Source organism: Stegostoma tigrinum, chromosome 14 (genome assembly GCF_030684315.1).
Source record: "Stegostoma tigrinum isolate sSteTig4 chromosome 14, sSteTig4.hap1, whole genome shotgun sequence".
NCBI lineage: Eukaryota > Metazoa > Chordata > Chondrichthyes > Orectolobiformes > Stegostomatidae > Stegostoma > Stegostoma tigrinum.
Window position 1 is genome coordinate 72,199,179 of NC_081367.1, and position 22,992 is coordinate 72,222,170.

General features: G+C 42.4%; 1 protein-coding gene across 4 annotated transcripts in view; it reads right to left on the bottom strand.

The window, feature by feature from the left end:
- dipk2ab (divergent protein kinase domain 2Ab) overlaps positions 1-22,992 on the bottom strand; it is a 207,564-nt gene that overhangs the window by 138,613 nt on the left and 45,959 nt on the right. The window contains exon 1 of one of the 4 annotated variants that reach the window (XM_059651222.1): positions 321-415. The exons of the other annotated variants lie outside the window; for them this stretch is intronic. The gene's annotated coding sequence lies outside the window, so the exon portion shown is untranslated. Of the gene's footprint in view, positions 1-320; positions 416-22,992 lie in introns of those variants that run through there. 4 annotated transcript variants of the gene reach the window in all.

Genomic DNA, 22,992 nt, shown 5'->3' on the forward strand with positions numbered 1-22,992 from the left:
TAAAATCTCCCATCATGACCACCCTGTTCCTTTCACTCCTGCCCAGAATAGTTTTGCTAATCCTCTCCTCCACATCCGTGGAACTTTGTGGAGCCTGTAAAAAAACTCCCAGTGTTACCTCTCCTCTCCTGTTTCTGACCTCAGCCCGTACCATCTCAGTAGACGAGTCCTCATCAAAAGTTCTTTCACTAGATTCTGAATTCAATAATTATCTGAAATTTAGAATCTAATGACGACAACAAATCCACTCACTACCTATTGTCAGGAAAAACCCATTGAATTCACTCATGTCCTTTCAGAAAGGAAAATGTTATCCTTACCTGGTCTGGCTTACATGTGACTCCAGACACACAGCAAATGTGTCTGACTCTTAACTGCCCTCTGGGCAATTAGGGAGGGGCAATAAATACTGGCCTAGCCAGCAATGCCCTAATCCTGTGAATGAATAAAGAAAACAAAAATTACATCAACTGTTTCTATCATTCACAGGATGAGAGGTTCCTTGCCTGTGCTAATTGCGAATTAAGAACATGGCAGGCAGATGCCTTCTTGAACCACTACAATCCATTTAGTGTAGGTAGACACACAATATTCCAAAGGAGACAGTTCTAGAATGTTGAGCCAGTGTCAGTAAAAGAATGGTGTTCTAATTCCAAACCACGGTCAGGCTTGGAGAGGCAGTTGCATATGGTTGTGTTCCCATTCTTGGAATATTGTCAGGGCCCCAGTCTTTTATCCAGTACTTAAAGCCTTTTTGACATGACATGGAGTGAATCAATTTAGCTGAAGACTTGGATCTGTGATGCTGGGGTCCTTCAGAGGAGGCCATGATGGAACATCCTTTTAGCACTTCTGGCTGAAGACTGATGCCAATGCTACAACCTTACCCTTCACACCGATATGCTGGAGTTTCCAGTCATTGAGGATACTTGCTGCTTCTGCTGTGTGGCACACAGTTAGTCCTGTGCTGTAGCTTCACGAAGTTGTGTGTTTGCCTGGCAGTGCTTGTATGCTTCCTTGAACAAGGGTTGATCCCTTCCCTTAACAGTAATGGTACAACAGGGGACATGCCAAGCCATGAAGTTTCACAATGCGTTGGAACAGCAAAGCTATTGGAACAGCACATGCCAAGTGTAGTGACAATGTTGAAGGGGATATGATCAGTACATTACAATTCCATGAGTATAGCTACCTCATACTGTTGCTTAACTAATCTCTAAAGGCACTATTCCCTGCAAGTTAATTAGGATAACTTTGCAGTGTCAATACAGTTGAGTTTACCATTATTGGTTTCACCATTTTGTTGAGACTTTTTAGCAGTTTGATATAACTGAGTGGCTTGCTAGACCGTCACAGTGGGTTGTTATTGGAAACCTGGGTGAAAAAAATCTTTGCTACTGGAAATTATACCTGACAATAAAAGGAAGATTGTTGTGTTTTTTAAAATCAGTCATTTCAGATGGTGAATTGCCCATCCAGGAGTGCAGGACTATGGAGGGCACATTCTCAGGAATAGAGAGAGATTATAGTTGCCATGATGTGATTCTTGGGCATCAGTCACAGTTAAGGGGTTGGAATTGAAAAGTGGAAGTTTCTTGAAGCAAAGTTAAAACTGACAGCAAGCCAAACACTGGACCCAATGCACAGGAATACCAATAACAAATTAGAAGGCACTCAAACACACTCTTAAGCTTATTTTGTTCTTCCCACAAGCCCCAAAGTGTGATCCTACACCAGGAGCAGATCAGTGCTCAGAACAATGGGAAGGAAATACCTTTTAAAAATCTTTCATGGGATGTGGATTAGACTGCAAAATTCTGTTGTATATCAGCAAAAATATGATTATTACAGTCATTAAGTCACGCAGCACAGAAACAGACCCTTTGGTCCAAGACACTTTTAGAATATTGCATTCAGTTCTCGCCTCCCTGCAATAGGAGCGATGTTAAACTTGAAAGTGTTCAGAAAAGATTTATAAGGATGTTTCTGGGATGGTGCAGAGCTGGGGATTTGAGGTGTAAGGGAAGGCTGAACTGGTTAGGACTTTTGTCTCCCTCCCTAGAGCGTTGGAGGCTTGGGGTGACCTTTATAGAGGTTTATAAAGTCATGAGGGGCGTAAGCTGACCAGATATCCTAAACTGATCTAGTCTCCCTGGCCAGCTTTTGGTCCATATCCCTCTTTCCTATTCCTAAACCCATCCAGATGCCTTTTAAATGCTGTAATTGTACCAGCCTCCACCGCTTCCTCTGGCACCTTATTCAATACATACTCCACCATGTGCTTGAAAAAGTTACCCTTCAGTTCACTTTTAAATCTTTGCCCTCTAGTTTTGGATTCGCCTATCTCATGAAAAACCACTTGGCGATTCACCCTATCTACGCCCCTCATGACTTTATAAACCTCTATAAAGGTCACCCCAAGCCTCCAACGCTCCAGGGAGGGAGACAAAAGTCCTAATCAGTTCAGCCTTCCCTTACACCTCAAATCCCCAGCTCTGCACCATCCCAGAAACATCCTTATAAATCTTTTTTGAACACTTTCAAGTTTAACATCGCTCCTATTGCAGGGAAGCGAGAACTGAATGCAATATTCTAAAAGTGTCTTGTACATACCTCCCAACTTCTATACACAATGCTCTCAACAATGAAGGCAAGTGTGCAAGTAGACACATTCTTCAACGTCTGCTACACCACCAAGTGTGGTGTCATCTGCAAACTTACTGTCCACATCTCCTATATACACACATCCATTTATAGAACTTCAAAAAGCACTGGATCAGCATCAATCCTTACAGAACACCACAGGTCACAGGCCTGCAGACCATGAATAATGGGCTATAAAAAAATTTTAAACACAAGCTCCATGACATTCCTCAAATCAAAATTGCCCTCACTTTTGTGCTCCATATTCGTATGCCCAGATTTCAATTTAGCACGTTCCTTCACTTTTTTGGAAATTGGGGTCCCTTTCAAATTGAGTTTTCCTAGCATTTCTTGTAAAGCACATCTCGTTAGCTGCTGTTACTGCAGTAACTCACTTGCCAAACTTCTCAAAAGATGAAAGCACAAGAAAACTCAAGATGCATCAGGATCACAGAAGCCAAGATGTTCCACTGAATTGACATCTAAGCTTTATTCGGAATCACATGAATCCTCATACCGCTGCAGTACTTATGAAAATAGAAACATTAACTCAGAAGGAATGACAGCTCATCTTCAGATGAAGGTGGGTTAGGGGACAATAGTCACCCTGATAGCATGAGTGGCCCTCTGTGGGCACTGTACGAAAAGACTCAAATGGGTTGGACTGACTCAGCATAAGCTGCCAGCCCCTACAAATATGATATACAAGTGCTCGGGGCAGAGGGTAGTCCTCACTAGGGAACTGTAATTCAGGTGGAAGACAGACCAGAAGAGATTAAGGGAATAATGAGACAAGGGTTCACGAGCACTTTTGATGTAATATTGGATATGATTGTTGGCAGAGCATGTGACAGTCTGTTTGCCCTTTGGTATCAGTCAACCACCCTCAGTGGTCCTGAGTAACGTGTTCTTCTTTATTTAAATTACCTAATGCATCATATATAAAACTACTGTTGTCTAACAAGCCTAATAAATATTAGAAAATTCCATGTGAATGATCGACTGCCTATCTTTGGGCAAGTGTGGTCACAAGCCCAAAAAAACAGAACTAACTTAGAATATTTTAAACACAGGTTAAAAAAATACCAGACTGTAAATAAATAATGTAAGATCTTGTAATAGCATGACAGAAATACACAATATCAAACTACAATCCTCACGGCAGAACCTGCCTCTGAAGGACTTGTCTTCACAGCAAACAAATGGAGACTAAATCAAATTTGTTCAATTACCATCAACGCACAAATGCATGTAATATGCGATGTTTAACAAAAATGCAAATTTTAAAAGTTAGAGCAGATGGATTTTCATTTATGGTTGTTCATTCAAGGTCAAAAGTCACACAAGACAATGTTATAATCCAACAGGTTTTTACTTGAAATCATATGCTTTTGGAGAGCTGCTCCTCCATCAAGTCGAGTGAAAAGAAGCACACAGGCACAGAATTTATGGGCTGAGTGATCAAAAGATCATACAGTTGGTGGGAGTGGAGTGTTGACAGGCCAAACCGTTAATCCCTGAGTGGTCAAGAATGTCAGAAGGTGTGAGTAAAGTGTCACCAGCGGAATAACAAGTGAAGGGATAGGGGCGGCACAGTGGCTCAGTGGTTAGCACTGCAGCCTCTCAGCACCAGGGACCTGGGTTCGATTCCAGCCTCAGGTGACCGTCTGTGTGGAGTCTGCACATTCTCCACGTGTCTGCATGGGTTTGCTCCGGTTTCCTCCCACAGTCCAAAGATGTGCAGGCTAGGTGGATTGGCCAGGCTAAATTGCCCATAGTGTTCAGGGGTGTGTGGGTTATAGGGGGATGGGTCTGGGTGGGATGCTTCAAGGGGTGGTGTGGACTTGTTGGGCCAAAGGGCCTGTTTCCACACTGTACGGAATCTAATCTGATTGAAGCAGAGAGATAATTACAAAAAATTAAAAATAAGGTGCTGCTGGAGACAAACTCAATGGCTGGAGTAACATGCTTGGTATAAGGGCTACATACCAAGGGATGAGGTAATCTAAAACTGTACAAACTAATTAAGATAGGGAGATCATAAGTTAATCAAGACAATGGTGTCAAAACAGGGTAGTAAGGAAGATTTTTCAGATACAGAACAGCAGGGTCACATGTGCCACATGGCTCAAACCATGATGTTGGGTTCATCTTCATGGATACAGAACTTGGTTTTCAGTTTCTGCTGGGCAATTCTGCGTTGTTGTGTTTCAAAGGCCGTCTTGAAGGACACTTACCCAAAAGGTTGGAGGCTGAATGCTTTTGACCACTGAAGAGAAGGGTTCTCCAACTGGGAGTGAACATTCCTATCTGGTAATTCCATCCTTTTCTGCTTCTGCCAGACGCCCGGGGACGGGACAGGGCGAGCAGGCCACAGCAAAGCATAGATGGGACTGGACCAGCTGCCCTCAGCAGAAATGAAACAGCCGACCAGAACAGCGCGGGGACAGGACGGGGCCAGCGGGCCGCAGCAGAGCAGGGATGGGAAGGGGCCGGGCCGACGGGATGGGGCCAGTGGGCTGGAGCAGATCAAGGAGTGTGTGTCCCGGGGCAGGGTGGCAGCCAGCATCTTGGAGTGAAAATGGCTACTGTTTGGGAACCCATAAAGCCTAGTCAGACCACGTGGAAGCCCTTGTAGAATGGACTGTAATGTCTCTGCTTTTTGCTTTATTTCTCATTTTCCTAACTTATATGATGTACATCTGTAATGTAGTATTTTTTTCTACCAACGATTTGTGTACCCAAGATGGTAATGTGTAGCTAAGATGGAGCCATGTGCTGGTGACATTGTAGACTTTTCACAGTTCACTTGTTCTTTTGCAATTTGAGTACACGTGACAAACCAAACTCTAACTCTAGTGGGGAATTCAGTAATGATAATGCCACTGAGTGTGGAGGGTGATGGATAACTTCCGTCTTGGTGATGGTCACTGCCTGGCATGACTATTCTGGGATATTGTCCAGGTCTAGCTGCATTTGCACCTGAGTGTCATAAATAGTGCTTAATTTTATGAACTGGTCTCCATACAATCCAACTTCTGGCCTAATGGCTGAGGCACGGCTATTAATGAGGCAGGTGAAGATGTTTGGGCACATGCCTGAGGAATTCCTGCAAAGACATCCTTGAGCTGAGTTGACTGACCTCTAATGGTTACGAACATCTTTTGAGCCAGGTATGATTCTAAAACAGTGGAAATATTTCTCCCCCTCATTACCGCAGACTAGTTTTGCTCAGGCTCCTTGCAGCCACACAATCATACCTTCACATCAAGGTTAGTCACGCTCTCCTTGGGTCCAGAATTCAGCACTCTTATCCGCTTTTGAATCAAGGTTGCAATGAAGTCAAGAGATGAATAGTCCTGGCAAAACCCAAGATAAGTATTCCTGAGCAGGTTATTATTTCGAAGCAAGGCCTGCTTCTTGGTACTGTTGATTAGCCTTTGAATCACTTTTCTGATAATGAAAATAGAATGATGGGGTGGTAACCAGCCAAGGTAAATTTGTACTTTACTCAAAAAGTAGGACATTCAGACAAATTTTCACATTGTTGGGTAAATGAGTCAAAGCCTGGATCAGGCTTTTAGTGCCATTGTTGGAATATTGTCAGGAACCACAGCCTTTTAAACAGCCAGGGCCTTCAATCATTTCTTGACTTGATGATTGAGTGAATTAAATAGGTTGAAGACTGGCATCTGGGGAAAGCACTCAGGGAATATCCACTTGGCACGTCCAGCTGATGACTGTGACAAATGCTTCAGCTCTGTTTGTCTCTTGGTCTGAGCTTCCCCCATCATTGAAGATGCGAATTATTTATGAAGCTCCCTCCTGCAGTAGCAGGTCAACTGCCCACCACCATTCGCAGCCAGATGTGACAGGGCTGCACACCACAGATCAGATCACAAGGCATAGAGCTGGATGAACACAGCAGGCCAAGCAGCATCTTAGGAGCAGGAAAGCTGACTTTTCAGGCCTAGACACTTCATCAGAAATGGGGAAGGGGAAGGGGATTCTGAAATAAACAGGGAGCGAGAGGGATCCGATCTATTCATTATGGTATCCCCTTACCCCGATCACTTCCTACTTATGCTGTTTGGTACACAACAGTCCAGTGCTATTGAGAGAGTACAGGAGGAGTCCTGGTTACCCCGAATAACACAGCTGTAGCCCAGCTGGCAGCACACAACCCGAAAGAAGGAGGTGGTTTCAAATGTGACTCCAGGATTGTGCTCAAAAATCAAGGCAGACCTCAAAAGGAAGCTGCCAACAAATATCTTGACATCTGGGACATACATCCTCCAAAGTTAATATCATTCTGGCATTAGCTACAGGGCATCCCTAGGGTCCAGAAATTTATGTTCCCAGGTAGTCCACATAACTATATTGAAGAATTCTCAAACAGCAAACCAGGAAAAATAAAGGTTTTCTCATCTTAATAACAAAGTTGTTAGAATTTAGATTTTTATTGTCACATACTTGAGATAGGAATACTTCTCACTGCCACTCTTGTATAAGACTAATTGGCTCTATCATGAAGGGTTGAAAAGGCAACGTTTTGGATGAATTAGAAATTGTTACTTTCAGGTTTTGTTTATTTTATTATGCCCAAGTACACTCACAAACAAGGCTTGAACTTCTGACCCTGCTGGGAGGCTTTTAGAGGTAAGAAAGAACTGAAGTTACCATGGAGATAGTAGCTCTTACGTGGAAGTTAATGCTATTTCTGGCTCCAACATGTCTGAGAAAGGCTGAAACTAGAGGGTTCCAAAAACATGTTCTGCTACAGTTAGTGAAACAGTGCACGTGTAAGCTTCGCAACAGAAAGGGGTGATCTGGAATTGTGCAAGGCTAAGCAGCTCAGTAAATGTAGTCGTCAAGCTGGAGACCAGATGCTAAGGGAATATCTATAGGTGATTGGTGCGTTCAATGTGTAACTGCGTCAATGACGACTGTACTTGGGCCAAGAGAATTTGTTGGTAACATTACATCATAGATCCGAATCGCAACCAGTATAGCCAGATCACTAAAAATGGACAGCTTCCTACAGTATAACTTGTACTTAAATAAATATGACTGACTTCAATTCCTCAGGCAGCTTTGGAGGAGGAAAGTGGAGTCAGCATGGGTTCAAGGGTCTCCCAACCTCAAGGAGAAGCTCAGTGCGGACAGATCCAATGGACTAAGAACCAAAAGAACAGCGGATGCTGTAAATCAGGGACAAAAACAAAGTTGCTGGAAAAGCTCAGCAGGTCTGGCAGCATCTGTGGAGGAGAAAACAGAGTTAACGTATCAGGTCTGGTGACCCTTCCTCACAACCAATGGACTCCCAGCGTAAAGGCAAGGCCCAGCACAGACTCCTTGCTTTAGGAGGTCTATAATGCTGAACATTTACATCTATTTCTTTTTTTCCAATTTGTACTTGAGATTGTGCGCTTGGGTATCTTTATAGCCAAGGTGCACTGGAAGCTGACTTTGAACACTTCTTGCTTTACTCCAGTACCCCTACACATGAGTACATGACAATAAAACCGAATTCTATTGCTAAAAGCCTAGTACAGCAAAAGCCACAGGACAAAAGATCAAGCTGGGGTAGATCCATTTATGGCTAAAATAGAAGTTTATTTTGTTTCGAGTCATCATTTTACTTGCTCAAATGTATCTACTCACTCAATCATCAATGCTTTGTTTCGCAGAAGTTTGCAAAATAATTTCAAAAAGAAACCTGGATTCTTAAGTTTTATCTTCTTAAATCTGAATCATTTCTAGAAGATAATTCATGAAAGAATATGTTGTGTCAAGCCACATTTTCGCAAAGTTACAGCTTGTCCACCAGTCTCACCACTGGCCTAACACCCTCAGACTGACTTGGAAGAAAACATGCAGATGGTGCTCCTATGCATTTGCTGCCCTTGTCCTTCTCCGTGGAAGCTCCCATGGAAAGAATGAAGGATCTTTGAATTTCTGCAGTGCATCTTGTAGATGGTACACACTGTTGCTACTTAGCATCAGTGGAGGATGGAATGGATACTTGTAGATACGGAGCCAAATGAAGTGGGCTGCTTTGTCCAGGATGGTGTCAAACTTAGAGTGTTGTTGGAGCTACATCCATCCAGACAAGTAGGGGGGACATTCCATCACACTTCTGACTTGTGCCCTGCACATAGCAGACAGGCTTTGGGGAGTCAGGAGTGAGAGTTACCTGTCACCGTATTCCAAGCTTCTGACCACCCTTGTAGCCACAATGTTTATGCATAGAGTCCAGTTGAGTTTCTGGTCAATGGCAACCCCAACGCTGTTGATTCTGGGGCTTCAGTGACACTAACATCATTCAATGTTAAAGAGGTGGTGATTAGAATGTGTTTTATTGCAGAGGACACTAAAGTCAGTGGACCTGTGGATCATGCGGATGGATGTTGCAGGTTAGAGGGACATAGATAAGCTGCAGAGCTGGGCAGAGAGGTGGCAAATGGTGTTTAATGTGGAAAAAAGAGAGGGAGGAGGTGATTCACTTTGGGAGGAGTAACAGGAATACAGAGTACTGGGCTAATGGTAGGATTCTTAGTACTGTGGACAAGCGATCTTGGCATCCATGTGCATTGATCCCTGAAAGTTGCCACGCAGGTTAATAGGGTTGTTAAGGCGGCGTACGGTGTGTTAGGTTTTATTAGTAGAGGGGGAGTGTTTCGGAGCCATGGAGGTCATGTTGCAGCTGTACAAAACTCTGGTGCAGCCACACAGAGCATTGCGTACAGTTCTGGTCACTGCATTATAGGAAGGATGTGGAAGCATTGGAAAGGGTGCAGAGGAGATTTACCAGGATGTTGCCCGGTATGGAGGGAAGGTCATATAAGGAAAGGCTGAGGGACGGGGCTGTTTTCATTAGGGAGAAGATGGTTAAGAGGCAACTTAATAGAGACAAATGAGATGATCAGAAGATTAGACAGGGTGGACAGTGGCAGCCTTTTTCTTCAGATGATGGCCAGCACGAGGGCACATAGCTTTAAATTGAGGGGTGGTAGATATAGGACTGATGTCAGAGGTAGGTTTTTTTCACTCCGAGAGTAGTAAGGGCATGGAATGCCCTGCCTGCAAAAGTAGTAGATTTGCCAACTTTAAGGGCATTTAAATGGTCATTGGATAAACATATGGATGATAATGGAATAGTGTAGTTAGATGGGCTTCACATTGGTTTCACAGGTCGAATCAACATTGAAGGCTGAAGGGCCTGTATTGTGCTGTAATGTTCTATGTTCTACGTTCTATATTGCAGATGGTCATTATGTAGTAGTTTTGCGTTGTGACTGTTACCTGTCACTTGTTAGCCCAAGCTTGAATATTGTTTAAATCTTGCTGCATTTGAACATGGGTTGCCTTTGTACGAGGAGTGCAAATGGTGCTGAACACTGTCATCATCAGCATACATCCCCACTTCAGATCTTATGGAGGAGGAAAGGTCATTGATGATACAGCTGAGGACAGTACCCTGAGGAACTCCAGTAGAGATGTCCTCGAGCTGAGATGACTGAGCACATCTTTCCATGTGCCAGGTCTGATTAGGTGTAAAACAGTACAAAGTTTGTTCTATGATACCCACCAATTCCAGTTTTGCTGGGGCTCCTTGATGCCACACATAGCTGAAATGTGGCCTTAACATCAAGGGTTGTCATTCTCATCTCACCCCTGGAATTCAGCTTTTTGTCCACGTAGGAACCGAGGCTGTAATGATGTCAGGAGGTGAGCAGCCCTGGCTGAACTCAAACCCAAATGAAGAAGATCGGGAAATTAACATGAAACTAAAACAGAAACAGGATGATGAAATAATTTATGTAACAAATTCTATTAATCGAATTAGCCTAAAATTTGACATGACAGATGTAAAATCTCAATGGCCACAGGCATTATTAATTAAGAATCAATTAGGGTTTAGTAAACCATTAAAACACTTTACATTTCATTCAACAAGACACAATCTTTACAACAGTTTTACAGAAAAAGAAAATTTAATAAAGTGGATATTGACATGAAGTCTGAATTATTGTTTTATCAAAAGTGCAATTTATTAGTTATATGCCCACCTCCTACATTTCTGCTTTGTTTACGATTAAATCCATCCACTACCCTCCTCTGCCTGAAGTTTATCACCACTTTGAATTACTTTGGCTTTAATTCCATGCTACTCCCCAAATAGAAGTTGCTGCAGTGGGTAATTGCAAGGGTACCAATTAAAACAATCATTTCTATGGGATAGGTGGATAAGTTGTCTCCATTTTTGGAAATCCAGTATCTTCCAATGGTCAGTACAAACCTGTGGATATCTAAAACTACCTTGGCTATTTTTCCTCACTGCCCTGCGTTCCTCTCATGCATCACACCTGAGGAAGGATTACATTGGTCTTGAGGAAGTACTTTGTTAAGCTAAATGATATATTTGCCTTTGGCCCATATACCAGTTAGGCAACAAAACAACCATGATCTCACTGATGATGGAACAGACCTGTGGGGCCGAACAGCCTACTTCTGTTCCTGTGTTTCTTTAAGAACTCATCCCTTGGCCTCACTTCCTTCATCTGTCACATCTAATGTGATGTCCACACCAGTCTGCAGATCCACTAGAGGATTGCTGTACTCAACCACATTGAGTACAGTCAATCCACTTCAGAATTCTGCTCGTGCTTGTCTCTCCCTTCCAGGGACATGATCAAGTTCCCCTCAACCTCTCCTTCCATTCCACCAGCCTTCATAATCTAAAGGATCAGCCCACACCTTTGTTATCAAATTCAACATGAAAAAAAAACACCAAATGTATCTTTGCCTGCCTTTCCTTATCAGCATTTGGCAGGAACCCTTCCTTTTGTGACATCCTAGTCTTCTCCTAAAACCTCCCATTTCAGGCACCTTCCCATGCTAACTCAGGAGAATCAACACCAGCCCTTTCACATCCTCCTTTCTTCACCACACCACATGTTTCCCCCCCCCCCCAAAAAAACTGCTGTATTTGTTATTCACAACGTAGTCGCTTCGGAACCAAAAGCAGACTCAACAACTGCTTTGGAGAAAATTTCCCTGCAATCCACAAGAATGACCCCGAGCTTCTGGCTGGTTGTCATTTTAACACTCTGGCTTGTTCCCACAATTATCTTCCGTCCTTGCCCTGCTGCAATTTTTCCAGTGAAACCTAACACGAGTGCAACCAACAGCAGCATGACTTGACACGCTACAGACTATTGGGTTCAATATTTCAGTGCAACAACTTTAAGCCTCAACATTTGCCTGCATCTGTTTAGGGTTCTTCTTTAGTTTTGCTGTGTTGGTCTTCTCCAGTTTCTTTCAAGTGTAGCCTTTCACACCTTGTTTAAACCCAACTTGACAGTTTCTTTATTAAGCTCATCATCACTCTCTTTGGCTGTTGCATCAAGCAATTGAGAGTTATTTAATCACCCTCCCGCCTGATCGTAAAACTTTTGTTCTTGTTCAATCTTCCCACAGGTTTAAGAATTCACTCAGTTATAACTTCAGTTCTGATGAAAAGTTACAGTCAAAGTCATAAAACACAGTATCAGACCATCAGGCCAACTCATCCATGCCGGATGGAATCCCAATTTGACTGAGTTTCATTTGCCAGTATTTAGCCCAAATCCCTCTAAACCCTTCCTATTCACATCCCCACTCAGATGCCTTTTAAAGTTTGTAATTGTACACCTCCCTTTACGACTTCATCCGACAGTTCATTCCACACACACACAACTCTCTGCCTGAGAAAAGTTGCCCCTGGATCCCTTTAATATCTGTCTCCTCTCAATTTAAACCTTTGCCCTCTAGCTTTGGACTCCCCACCACAGGAAAAAGACCTGGCTATTCAACCTATCCATGCCCCTCAATTTTATAAACCTCTCTCAAGTCACCCCTCAGTCTCCGATGCTTCAAGGAAAAAAGCTTCAGCCAATTCTGCCTCTCTCTCGATCACTCAAACTGTCCTATCCTAGTAACATTCTTGTATATCTTCTCTGCACCGTCTCAAGTTCAACACCATTCTTCCTACAGAGAGATCAGAATTGTACATGTTATAGTTAACCGTATGCCTCCATGAATGCTGCTTTGATGTGCAGGAATATTACCTCGAAACCTCCATAAAAAACCAGGAGAAACTTATACAGAAGTAATTTCCCACTCTTCATTTCATGCGAATATAAAACAAGACTTCCGTTTATCAAAGCAAATTTTGCAAACTCGAGTCTTCCCAAAGGCTTTTATAGGCAATTCTATATTTTTGAATTACAGTCACTGCAGGATTGCAGGAAGCAAAGGCGCACAGCGAGGTTACACAAACAATGCAGTTACAAAAGGTTAGAGATTTAGGCAAAAATGTTGTCCTAGACAATCCGGAAGCACACACCTAATTTTCTTCAAAATCATGTCACGGAGTTTTATGTGTCCACCTGAGGTGGTATACAGGCCCTTGACTTTGGGATGACGTTAAATCATACTGAGTGTATCGGTCTAGATTTAAAACTCCAATATGGGTAGTGGAACTTAAATGCACATACCTGACTTTTTTAAAAAAGTGCAATCCATTAAAGTACAGCCGACATCATGACAATAGTAAAGATACACCTAAAAGGCAGACATTGTCTCAATTTTCATACGTTAATTGAATCATAATTGTGTCCTTAATTTTACCACCCTTAAAAATATAAGATTTCTCAACATTTCTAAAACTTACCAATCCCAGAGTAAAACTAGCATTGTGGGTCAACTAGTTGTTAGTGAAAATAAAAATCATAGTTTCAACCGTGGAAACTCACTCAGCAATGCCGGCTTCACATCAGGGTGACAAAATACCCATTTACGCCATGTAAACAACTATTAAAGTTTTGCTTGAAAATTGAAAGTAGTGACTGCCTCAGATTTTGATCGACTGATTCCTGGGGTGTTTTGCACAGCCTGAAATTGATCGACATTTTCATGAACGAACAAACAATTTTGAAGCAGAAAACTTGGATGCCATAAAGCAGTGTCCACAAACCTCACTTCATCAAGGGAGATCCTTGCTATGGTAACAAATGCTCACTTATTCACAATGATTGCCACTCAAATCACCAACTGAAACTAAGATGGCCTCAACTTAAGAAAAGGTGCTGCATATCCCTGGGAGTTAAGTCTATAAACCGACTTTTCCCAACAACATTTTAAATCCAACACGAGCTAAAACTCAAAAATCCTCTTAATCGTTTTCTCTTTGATTCATTGTTCACAATTTTCTTGTATGCCAAGGCTAAACTAAGCCACATGCAAACCTAGATAGTAAACACCAATCATGGTTAACCAAATTTGAGACATAAATCCTTGTAATTGCCAAGTCAAGTATGAGTACCAGAAGATTATGCATGCGCAACTGCTCCCAATCATGCACAGCTGTTCTCACATGGCCATAAAATTAATGCTGTTCCTCATCTTTCAACTACAAACAGTTGTGTAGCATCAATGGAAATAAAGCTTCAATACATGACTGAACAGTCCTGCTAAAAAAAAACTGTCAAGCTACTTTTGGTGCATGCTGAAGTTTTCTCCTGTAAATAAAAGGAGGCAGGCAGCTGCTAATAACAGTTGCGACAAACAGCAAAAGAATCACAGCAACTTTCAAAAAAAATGTCTTTTTGCCACACAAAAGTTTCAAATAAATTTTTTGCAGTTTTATCATTAGAAAGAAGGATTAAATTAACAATGTAGCATTCCTGCATACCTTCTAACTAGTATTGGGATTACTACTGCTTCATGTGCGCCTTAGTTACAAGGTCAGTGCAAATATTTTAATTCAACAAATGAACCCATCCAAAGAATGCTTGTTCCCTCAGAAGATTATATTTTGAGGTCAAAGAAAAAAACTGGAAGATAAAAATTATACTCACAAGCCTGTAATTTGTTACAAACTGTTCAGGCTTTGTAACTAACAACCCAACAGTTTTCTAGTTTAAATGTCATGTGTGATACTCCCAAATGGGTATTTCCGATCAGGAACAAAACGCAAGACAATTATGAAGTATGGAAAACAGGAGGAAATTTAAAACTGAACCAAAAAAAATCACATCTTTGTTACGTTCTCAAAAGTAAAGCCGAATTTCTGTTTTAATTTGTACTTGTCACCAGTGACATACTAAAGTCAAACTGTATTGTACTAAGGAGATAAGGGAAGGTCATCTGCACTCAGCATGAGCTTCTATATTCTTAACTACAGCTACAAACCACAAAGATGGCAAGAATACATCCTGTTTTGTAGGTCATAAGAGAAATCCAAAACAAAGTCAGCAAACAAGAATACAAGGCTTACAATGAGGGAGTCTTTGGCAATTCATGCCTGCTCCATAATTTGTGAAGATCATAAAAGGAGCTGAGACCACAATCATATCAGCTATTGATCTGCACCCCAAAATCTCCAATAACCTGTCCATCAAAAATTTAACTCCACTTTGAAAAGACAGAGCCAGCATCCAGTACTTTCTGGGAACAAGGATACCAATGTATTATCTACACAACCCCATAAACATGCTCTTATACTGTCCATTAAGCTTTGATGGGACACCAATCCTAATGCATTTTGGAAATCCAAACGCACAAGATCCACTGGTTCTTTCTATCCATCTTTAGTGTTGTGAGGAAATAACACGCAAGTCGATTAGTTAAACAGGAATTTTCTTCCACAAAGCCGTGCTGTCTCTGCTGATCATGGTCATTGGTCATAATATGTTGGCATTTGTTACTAGATTTAGCATTCTCACTAAAACAAATATATATGGTTAACTGGCCTATGGATTCCTGCTTCTTGTCTCCTTCCAGCAGGCCAATACAAGATTTAATTACTGCTTTCCCACTCAAATACTTCTACCAACACTTATCACTTTTAAAGTAAAGATGTACTAGCTCTGCTTTCTACCTCCTTAAGGATGCACTGGCTTCAGAATACAATGCAGGCGCCCAAAAATTATATAAGGCCTTCAGGTTTGAAGGCAGCTTATATATATTAGTGATCAGAGATAATGATGTTGGAGAATCCAAGATAACAAAATGTGGGGCTGGATGAACACAGCAGGCCAAGCAGCATCTCAGGAGCACAAAAGCTGACGTTTCAGGCCTAAACCCTTCAACAGAAAAGGGGGACAGGGAGAGGATTCTGAAATAAATTTGGGGGGGGGGGGGGGGGGGGGGGGGCAGACTGAAGATGGATAGAGGAGAAGATGGGTGGAGAGGAGAGTATGGATGGGGAGGTAGGGAGGGGATAGGTCCAGTCTGGGGAGGACGAACAGGTCAAGGGGGCAGGATGAGGTTAGTAGGTAGGAAATGGTGGTGCGACTTGAGGTGGGAGGAGGGGACAGGACAGAGGAAGAATAGGTTAGGCAGACGGGGACGAGCTGGGCTGGTTTTGGAGGTGCGGGGGGGGGGGGGGGGGGGGGGGAGAGAAAAAAAAAAGCACTTTTGAATCTGGTGAAGTCTACATTGATACCATTGGGCTGCAGGGTTCCCAAGCGGCATATGAGTTGCTGTTCCTGTAACCTTCGGGTGGCATCATTATGGCACTGCAGGAGGCGCAGGATGGACATGTCGTCCAAGGAATGGGAGGAGGAATTGAAATGGTTCGCGACTGGAGGTGCAGTTGTTTACTGCGAACAGAGCATGGGTGTTCGGCAAAGCGGTCCCCAAGCCTTGGTTTCCCCAACAGGAGGTAGCCACACCGTGTACAGCAGATGCAGTATACCACATTGGTCGAATTCCTTCGCCTCCGCCACATCTGGTCCCAGGATGAGGCATTTCACTCCCACACATCCCAGATGTCCTCGTTCAAGGGTCGCGACATCCCTCCCCCGCCCCTGCAGTGATCAAGAACGCCCTCGACTGTGTCTCCTGCATTTCCCGCAACGCATCCCTCTCACCCCCTCCCCACAATAACCGCCACGAGAATCCCTCTAGTCCCCACATACCACCCTACCAACCTCCAGATACAACGCATCATCCTCCGACACTTCCGCCATCTACAATCCAACCCCACCACCCAAGACATTTTTCCCACCCCCACCCTTGTCTGCTTTCTGGAGAGACCACTCTCTCCGACTCCCCTGTCTGCTCCACACTGCCCTCCAACCCCACCACATCCACCACTTTCCCCTGCAACCACAGGAAGTGCTACACTTGCCCCCACACCACCTCCCTCACCCCCATCCGAGGCCCCAAGATGACTTTCCACATCAAGATGTTCACCTGCACATCTGCCAATATGGTATACCACAGCTGCTGTACACTGTGTGGCTTCCTCTACACTGCGGAAACCAAGTGATGGCTTGGGAACCACTTTGCAGAACACCTACACTCTGTTTACAACAAACAACTGCACCTCCCAGTCACAAAACATTTCAACCCCCCTCCTATTCCTTAGACGACATATCCATCCTGGGCCTCCTGCAGTGCCATAATGATGCCATCCATAGGTTGCAGGAACAGCAACTGATTCTGCTTGGGAACTCTGCAGCCCAATGGTATCAATGTGGATTTCACAAGCTTCAAAATCTGACCTCGGTCCACTGCATCCCAAAACCAGCCGAGCACGTCTCCGCCTGCCTAACTTGTTCTTCCTCTCACTTGTCCCCTCCTCCCACCTCAAGCTGCACCTCCGTTTCCTACCTACTAACCTCATCCCGCCCCCTGACCTGTCCGTCCTCCCCGGACTGACCTAGCCCCTCCCTACCTCCCCACCCATACTCTCTTCTGCACCTATCTTCTCTATCCATCTTCAGTCCACCTTCTCCCCCCCCCCCCCCTCCCTATTTATTTCAGAACCCTTTCCCCATCCCCCTTTTCTGATGAAGAGTCTAGGCCTGAAACGTCAGCTTTTGTGCTCTGAAGATGCTGCTTGGCCTGCTGTGTTCATCCAGCCCCACACTTTGGTATCTTATGTAAATTAGGCCTGCTTTCTCGCAGATTTAGATGGTTAAGGGGCGATCGGATTGCAGTCTTCAAGATATTAATAGGAAATAACAAGTTTTAAATGGTAGGGGATTCTAGCAGTAGGGGTCATAATCAAGCCAATCAGGATAGATATTAGGAAATACTTGTACACAGAACGGGTATTTGAACATAGAACATAACAGCACAGTACAGGCCCAGCCCTTCGGCCCTCGATGTTGTGCCGACCTGTCATACCGATCTCAAGCCCATCTAACCTACACTATTCCATGTACGTCCATACACTTATCCAATGACAACTTAAATGTACCTAAAGTTGGCGAATCTACTACTGTTGCAGGCAAAGTGTTCCATTCCCTTACTACTCTGAGTAAAGAAACTACCTCTGACATCTGTCCTATATCTTTCACCCCTCAATTTAAAGCTGTGCCCCCTCGTGCTCGCCGTCACCATCCTAGGAAAAAGGCTCTCCCTATCCACCCTATCTAACCCTCTGATTATTTTATATGTTTCAATTAAGTCACCTCTCAACCTTCTTCGCTCTAATGAAAACAGCCTCAAGCCCCTCAGCCTTTCCTCGTAAGACGCTTGACTTGGAACTCTCTTCTACAAAACAGCAGCTTATTATCAATCAGTTGTTACTTTTAAATCCGATATACAAAAATTTAATCCACATCAAGGATATTCAGGGATAGGAGCTAAAAGGTAAGCCTATGGAGGTAGACGACGTTGTGTTACGTTCCACTCCCGTTCCTACATTGTTAAAGTCTGTCCAAGTCTGTGAAATATGACTAAGCTTTACAGATTCGTAGCCTTTCTTCCCCCCTCCCCCCAAATTAAAACCAATTATGATACGGACTGGTTCCAGCAATATCACAGGGACAGATGTCAAAGTCTGCTAGATAGATTTTCAGGCGCTATTAAAAAGAATGATACCAAAGTTAGTCATCCCTGGACCAGAGTGCCAAAGATTAACAAAAAAAAGGAGAAATATAATGATAGCGAAGATTAATGCACTTTGGAGGCATGGCGTAGGAAAATGAGTTTCAGATTTTTGAGCCATCATTTAAAATTTTTATTGAAACGACAGACTGGTTCCTGAATAGCATTTATATTCTGGGCAAACCTGTGGCCCATTTTACGACAGCTAATTTTATGAATTAGAACCTCATGTGAGCACACAAAATTCAATCAACATTTTTTTCCCCCCACTATTGCAAAACTGAAAGCTAGTGTTGCAAGTAAATTGTTCAGTGATGATGCGTACAATATTTTTAATTTATTCCTGAAGGGGCTAGGCTGGAAGTTAGAATGAAGACAAGCCCATTTGTGATAACATAGGGGTGATAAGTGAAACTCAACCTCGTTTGCCAATATAAAATTTGTCTGAATTGTGTATTCAGTATAAATTAAAGCTAAGTGTGAAGGGTTAGATCTCACAACAGCACCAATTGAGATCACATGCTAAAGACGTGTACTTTCAACCATAGTACTCTTCCCCAAGCGGCCGTTATTCAGTTGCTAAATACATACTTGCAAAGGGAATAAAACAAAAATTGACGTGGCTCAAATGAATAAGCACACTGGTAAAAAAATTATACAAATCAAGAAAATCCAATCCAGGGTATACAATTATATGATTAGGGTATAGTCCACTTCAATCAAAGTCCATGTACAACTGTTATACCAGAAGCCTCCCTTCCACATAACTGGCTGATTCTCCATTTTCAAGTTCTATTTTCCCTTCCCTATCTCCCTGGAAGGAAAGAATTCTGTTTTATTACTACTGAAACCCTTTTCCCATTAGTGGAATCATTACACACCAAACTTTGTTTTCACCAGCACATTATTAACCAGCTCTCTTGATAAACAGGCAAAAACTATCTAACTCAAATATCTTGATCTACAGTGATACCTGAGTATTTATGCTATGAAGTTTAATAGAAATGTACGTACCCTGACATTGCATTTCTATTATTTTCTAAATGTTTTTCCATTGATTTTTTGAGGGTAGTTGATGTCTTGAAGCTTTGTTTGGTCAGGATTTGCTGGAGTTATGCACACATCTCGATTATCCCAAATACGAAGGCAAATCAGCCCACTGCCTGTCCCATAGGTGCTAGTTAATAAAAAATTTTCTGCATTTAAAACCTAATATGTCTCCTTCAATGGGAGTCAGAATATTGACCAAATGAATGATCCTAGATCTCCTAAATTCTTGCACAAGAATCTCAAGATTTCATGATTTTGTTGAGAAACCAATGATGGCTGCACTTGAAGCTTTGCAATTTTCTTTGGATCTAAGACAATTAGTTGTTACAAAAGATTTCTTCTGTTTAATACCACTTGGAAGACTACCTTTGAAGGAGTGTGGAAAAAAGGATTTATTTCTCGTTTTGGAGGACTAACTGACAGTGGTTTCTTAAAAGTAGCGATTGAAAGTTCTGTGAGCTTTGAAGATTTTGGTTAATAACACGTTTAAGAAGTCACATGACTTGTGATAACTGCTTGCTTTGTGGTGCCATTTTGAATCATGACTAGTTTAGAGAGCTTGTTGTTTTATCTAGCTTAGCTGGAAGGAAGTCTGCTCTGAGGAAGCTGGGCTGGAGGGGGAAGGCTGCTGAGAACAAGTTGCCCAGCTGATTTCTCCCATTGTTAAAATGAAAACCATCTGTACAAACCTTGGGGAAAGCCTCTTCATTCTTTTGAAGGAGTGATAGCCTTTGGGGCATTGATTCTATTTCCTGAGCAACTGGTGTTTACATCCACTTGAGACAATTTGTCACCTGTATCACTAATGTTTTGAAATGAGTGGTAAACTCCAAAACATCATCTGATTTATCCTTCCGCCTTTAGAAATAACCTAGCGGCCCAAGTTGTTGTTTGACAGAAAGCAAATCTCTCCACAAAATTATTTCCTTTTGTTTTCCTGAGCAACGTGTGCACGTGTCTTTATTTTAGGGTGTTTGGCAGGATAATCATTTGTGTCTATATACTGATGACACCAAATATTAACCAATTATTGTATCTTTATTCATGATGTTTTCTTCTGATGACAAACATAACTGTCTTTGTTAAAAGGTAATTGATTAGACTTTTAAAAATGTTGTGTAGATTAAGTATTCAATTGGCCACCTTAGTAACTGGGAAAAAGTTATTTTAGGTTGCAACCTGAGGAGTGCTGGGACTAGTGAGTGTACACTTCCAGCTTTAGTCATAACATAGTTCAATGAATTTAAACTTGCCTTCACTTTCAGTTGTGACGAAAGGGCATTGATGAAAATACCATGTCCTTCAAGTAATTCTTGTTTCCATACAAGAAATCAGTGCCATTTCAGATGTTTTGTCTCTCACATCAGCAGACATCATGTGACTAAAATAAACGGTTAATATAAAGAAAATGGTTATAGGTCATTGCCAAACCATAAATTATCACATGTGCAACTTGTAGGGTTAAGTGATAGAATAAGACAGACCTTGTTCTTTATCCTCCACTGCAGTGATCGAAATGAGACCAACTCTAAGCAAAAGGGTGACTAAGCTGAAGTGAGCATGATCACAATCTCTCTTCCGGCATCAGTTTCCCAACCTCCATTCATAGTACAGTTCAGTAATCAAGACATTTCACGGTGGCAGCAGCAAGCTAAGTACTGCTCAGGCTCTGTGCCCATGCACTCACTCCCGCTCACCTGGCCAGTAGCTCTTGTTTTGTTTTGTTTCTTCATTTCTTTTTTGTATCAAAGTCCATCTTTCCTGTGAATGCTTTGGAGGAAGGCGGTTGTGAGGGCCTGCCGTGGCAGCAGTAGGGTGGATACATGGTAGACCCAGATGTCTGTTCCTCATTGCCACTGTGGCCACGGCTTTACCAAAACCGTCACTGTCGTTAAGTCCTGGCAACAGTGGTTCCAGTTTGCTCCTCATGGCCATGATGGCAACGTGGCAGCTGAGGGCAGCAACTGAAGTGGCAACAGCTTAAGCGGCAGCTTTAGCATGAGTGACTTGGTGGGTCCAATCTGTCCTTTCTTGCTATGGCAGCAATGCATTGGCTTCGCTGTCTGCTTTGGCAGTGGCAGCATGGTGGGTCCAAACCAGAAATCCTTGCATTGACAGTCTATCCCATAGCCGCTCCATCAACTCAAGCCGTACAGGGAACAGAAGATGAGCTGAGCTGTCTTAACTATCTCAATTATTTTGTTTTATAATTTTTAATTTGAAGTGGCACTGAATTTTAGTGACTTGTATACATCATTACATTTTCATGAATACAAGTGACAACAAATTGCTATTCTATTCTAATCTCAGGAATAAGTCTGGCAAGTTTTCACTGCATTCGTTTCGATGGTGATAATGCTTCCTGAAGGGAGCAAAACTGCACACAGTACTCCAAGTGGAGGCTAACCAAGGTACTAGATAAATGAAATGAAACAAGATCTTGCTGCTCTTGTACTCAAATCCTTTTGCAATAAATGATAACATAGCATTGACTTTCTGACTTGCCTACATGTTAGCCTTCAACAATCTAACCACAGGGATAGCCAGAAAAGTCTATAGCCCGGAAAATGAATACATATTTTCTAATCTCATCTTTTAAAATATTGCAGAAGAGGCCCTTCAGTTCATGTGTCTGTAAATCTACGCAGGTCACTTTTCTGCACTTGGGCCATAGCCATGACTATTATGACATTTGAAGCACGTATCCAAATACACATTTAAATCTGTTCCTCCAACCAATTTGAATAACCTGACCTTTTCCCACAACACATTCCAGAAACAAAAAAACATTCATGCTCATGCACTAATTCCATCCAAATCCTCTTGGAGACATTTTTGGACCTTCTCCACAACACATTGCCACCCACCTTCATCTCATCCATGAACTTACAAATATTACATTTGGCCCTTGCATCCAAATCATTGATATATTTTGTGAACAGCTAAGAGCCAAGCATCCCAATAGTCAGAGTCTGCCATGAGAATGACTTGTTTATTCCTACAATCTGATTTCTGCCCGTTAACTAACACTTAATCCATGTCAGTACAGGTACTTCAAATTTTGTTGAACTCCTGCAGAGATCTTCATTAAAAGCCTTCTTAAAAAAATCCAAATGGTACTTTACCTTCGGACTCTCTCAATTGCAATCATTCCCAAAACAACCCCAAAATATCAAACATGATTTCCTATTCACAAATCCACAATAACTGTGCACAATTATCCAGGTTTCCCCATGCTTAGAGATTCTAGCATTGTGAATATATTTTTCTTGGCCTGAACCCAGAAATTCATGCTCAGTGGCAGGGATTCTAACCACACGCAAGACCTCCAATAATCACAACATGAGCAAAGATAAAAATAGAATCAAAAGCTTCTACGTTTTTACTTCTGACAACACCACAGTATTGGTT